Source organism: Macrotis lagotis, chromosome 1, assembly GCF_037893015.1.
Source record: "Macrotis lagotis isolate mMagLag1 chromosome 1, bilby.v1.9.chrom.fasta, whole genome shotgun sequence".
Classification (NCBI taxonomy): domain Eukaryota; kingdom Metazoa; phylum Chordata; class Mammalia; order Peramelemorphia; family Peramelidae; genus Macrotis; species Macrotis lagotis.
The window spans coordinates 769,537,042-769,541,826 of NC_133658.1; positions in this window are offsets into that span (position 1 = coordinate 769,537,042).

A 4,785-nucleotide genomic window follows, 5' to 3' on the forward strand; every position below is an offset into this window, starting at 1 on the left:
GTCCTCTAGGAATTTGAATGTGATACCACTAGGTCCATACATGTTTACTAATGATATATCTTCATTACCAATGGTGCCTTTCAAGAAGATGTGATTTCCTACTTTACCCCTTTAATGAGATTGATTTTTTGTTTTTACTTTGTCTGAGATTAGGATCTCTAACCCAAATTTTTTTTCTTCAGCTGAGGCATAATATATTTTGCTCTAACCTTTTACCTTTTTACTGTGTATATCTCTCTGCTTCAAATGTGTTTCTAGCAAACAACATATTATAGGATTCTAGCATTCAATTTACTCTGTTATCTACTTCCATATTATGGGCTAGTCCATCACCTTCATATTTACACTTAAGATTACTAAGTCTTTATTTCCTTCCATGTTATCTTTCTCCATGTAGAGTTTCTCTTTCCTTTACTCTTATTCCTCCTCACCAAAATTTTGCCCTTTGACTTTTCTTTTAAAAATTTAATTTTCAGTTCATTTTCACTTATACCTTCCCTTCCTTTTTATAAGTCCCTTCTTCCCTTATCTTTTACTTTCCCAGTCCCCCATTCCCTGTAGATTAAGTTAGATTATTATTTTTTTGTTTTTTCAAGGCAAATGGGGTTAAGTGGCTTTCCCAAGGCCACACAGCTAGGTAATTATTAAGTGTCTGAGACCAGATTTGAACCCAGGTATTCCTGACTCCAGGGCCGGTGCTTTATCCCCTGTGCCACCTAGCCGCCCCTTAAATTAGATTATTAAACCCAATTGGGATTGTATTTTATTCCTTCACAGGGCTAAATATGAGTAGGATTTACTCAGCATTCTCATTCTCCCTTTTCCTCTCAAATTATAAATTTGGGGGGAGCCGCTTCCCTTGGTGTTCTTAATCACTCTATTATTATTAATCAGGTAACATTAATCACAGTTTGATTATTTGATTGTTTGAGAAGACCATATTATTATCAAGATATAATCACAGATTATTTACTTGATTTCTTGATAAGAAGCATTGACTCAAATTTCACTAAATTATAATTATAATCATTTTTTACCTAATCTGCTTTTCAAGTATCTTTTAAGTATACATATTCTTCCTCATGAGCAAAGCCATGTCATTTCTTGAACTATTTCAGTACCTCCCCTAGGCCTATTTTCTTTCACACATTACCTCCCCACCCAGTGTTCTTAATACCTTGTTAAGTTATGCAAGGCCTATTTCTGTTTCCCACTTTGCCCACCCATGGTACTTAAACTCTTGTTAAGTGAAGTACCAGCCCTGATCTAATTAACTAAGAATCTTAGAGATTTCTAATTTCTGGGAGGCTCTGGAGGTCTTACCAGAAAACCTTACAAATGATTAAAAGTTACAGAGATGCTGACTCAGAACCTTGCAATTTATGATACTTTAAGACTATAAGTACTGGGAGATTCTGGAGGTCTCACTTGAGAACTTTACAGATCATTGCAAGTTACAATGACACTGACTCAGGTCCTCACAGTTTATGATGCCCTCATTAGACAAGGTGCTAAGCATATGTGATTAAAGTGAGTCAAAGGATAAGGAGACACTTAAGTTTAAAGTTAACACCCATGCTTTTTTCAGGCCATTTTGGCTCAGACATAGGGTTGTGATCTTTAACTTCTAGAATTGAGAGATAAGATCCAATTATACTCAGATCCTTTAGGTTCATTCAGTTCAATTATATTCTACACTTTAATTATCCTAAGAGAAGTAAAGTTCTGAAGAATCAACTATTTAATATAATATTAGAAATGCTAGCAGTAGAAATAATAGAGGAAAAAGAAACTGAAGGAATCAGAATTGGCAATGAAGGTGCAAAACTTTCCCTCTTTGCAGATGATAGGAGGGTATACCTGGAGAACCTGAGAAAATCATCTAAAAAACTTGAAATAATTTACAAATTCAGCAACACAGCAAAATATAAATAAACCCACATAAATTGTCAGCATTTATGTTAATGGACAAGAAAGCCTTAGAGCAAGAGATAGAAAGAGAAATTCAATTTAAAATAACAATAGAAAATATTAAATACTTGGGGATCTACCTCCCAAGACAAACCCAGAAACTGTATGAGTACAATTATAAAGCATTCTTCACCTAAATACAGTCTAAATAATTGAAATACTGCCAAAAGCACATGGGTGGATAGAGTTAATATAAAAATGACAATTTTACCAAAATCAAATTACTTATTCAGTGTCATATCAATAAAATACCAAATAACCTCTTTACCAAGCTAAAAAATAGTAAAGCAATAAAAGGACAAGAATAACAATGGAACTGAAGAAAAAAAATGTAAAGGAAGGTGGCCAGCTCTACCAGACCTAAAACTATACTATAAATTAGCAGTCATCAAAACTGCCTGGTACTGGTAGAGCTGTCTGGTTAGGATAGGTTCGAAACAAACCTGCAGGAAATGACTTCAGCAATCTCCTATTTGACAATTCCAAAGATATTGGCTTCTGGATAAGAATGCACTATTTAACAAAAATTTTTGGGAAAATTGGAAACTAGTATGGCAAAACCTAGGCATAGATTCACATCTCACATCCTATACCAAAATAAGGTCAAAATGGAAACAGGGTTTAGACATAAAGAATGATACCATAGACAAATTTTAATAGACCAAAAAATACTCTGTCTGATCTGTGGAAAAGGGATAAATTTATGACCAAACAAGAATTAGAGCACATTATAAACTGCAAAATGTTTGATCTTAAAGTGTTTAAAACATTAAGAGTAGCTAGGTGCTGCAGTGAATAAAGCACTGACCCTGGAGTCAGGAGGACCTAAATTCAAATCCTTTCTCAGATACTTAATAATTACCTAGCTTTGTGTTCTTGGGCAAGCCAATTAACCCTATTGCCTTGCAAAAAAAAACAAAACAAAACAAAACTTTTTTGCACCAATAGAATAAATAATGATAATTAGATGCAAGGCAAATTAGGAGGAAAGAAGGAAGCTGGAAAAGAATCTTCACACCTAGGAGTACTTTATTAGTACTTTATTAGGTCTCATTTCTAAAATATGGAGAATTGCATCAAATTTATAAAGTCACAAGTCATTCCCCAATTGACAAATGGTCAAAGGAAATGAACAGTTTTCAAATGTTTTCAAATGAAGACATTATATATATATATATATATATATATATATATATATATATATATATATATATATATATATATACATATATATATAGTCATATGAAAAAATGCTCACTTTTGCTTAGAGAAATGCAAATCAAAATATCTATGTAGTATCATCTCACACTTCTTAGATTAGCCAAGATGAGAAACCAGGAACATGATCAGTGTTGGAGAAGTTGTGGAAGGATTGGGACATTGATGCATTGCTCATGGAGTTGTGAATGGATCCAACCTTTCTGGAGAGCTATATAGAACCACGTCCAAAGGACAATAAAACTGTTCATACCATCAATTCCAATTCTAGGTCTATATCCATAAGAATTTATAATAAATGGGAAAAGTCCTACATGTTCCAAAATATTCATAGCAGCTCTTTTTATAGTGGCAAAGATTTGAAAATTGAGGGGATGTCCTTCATTTGGGGGAATGACTACACAGGTTATAATACATGAATACTATGGAACATTATTGGTCTATAAGAAACTATGAATGGTTGAACTCTAGAGATGCAGGGAATGAATTACAGGACCTGATGCTGAATGAAGGGAGTAGAACCAAGAGAAAAATGCACACATCAACAACATTATAAAATGAACAGCATTGATGGAAGCAGCTCCTTCTGGCAGTCTAGAGAGCTAGGACAACTGTATTTTACTGCCTTTAGACTATATTATCCTTATCTAGAAGAAGAAAAACAAAACAAAGCAAAACACACAGAAAAACACAGCCCTTTTGAATCTGATGAACACTTTATAAAAAATTATCCCATGAATCTCTTTTCCTTAATCCTAATTCCTCATGCTGAAAATTATTAATTTATAAACTTGTTGTATGTATAATTCTAACTTGACTGTTTCCTGCAGAGGGCAGGGTTGTGGGAAGGGAGGGTGGAGGGAAATTTTGTAAAGTGAAAATATGCATTTGAACATGGATGAATATAAATAAATAAAATTTTAAAAAGATAAAGTTTTTAAATTTTCCATTAGTTCTTGGTTTATTTTTCCAAGGCCCTTTATTACTTGTAATTTTAAAGCATCATGATCTGACAAGTGTTTTTTCATTATTTCTGTCCTTCTGCATTTGATTATAAGGTTTTTGCGCCCTCGTACATTGTCAATTTTGTGATGGTTCCATGTACTGAAGAGGAAAAGGTATATACTTTTCTATACCCATTCAGTTTTCTCTAGAGTCCTATCATATCTAAGTTTTCTAAGATTTAATCACCTTCTTAACTTCATTCTTGCTTATTTTATTGTTAGATTTATCTAGTTGTGAGAGAGGGAGATTGAGGTCTCCCATTATTAAAATTTTACTATCTATGTCTCTTTGTATTCACTCAACTTTTCCTCTAGGAATTTGGATGCTAAAACACTAGGTGCATACAGGTTTAGTAATGATATAGCTTCATTACCAATTGTGCCTTTTAAGAAGATGTAGTTTCTTTACTTATCCCTTTTAATTAGATTGATTTTTGCTTCTACTTTATCTGAGATTAGGATTGCTACCCCACAGTTTTTTTTAACTTCAGCTGTAGCACAATATATTTTGCTCCAACCTTTTATCTTTACTCAGTGTGTACCTCTCTGCTTCAAATGTGATTCTAGCAAACAACATTTTGTAGGATTCTGG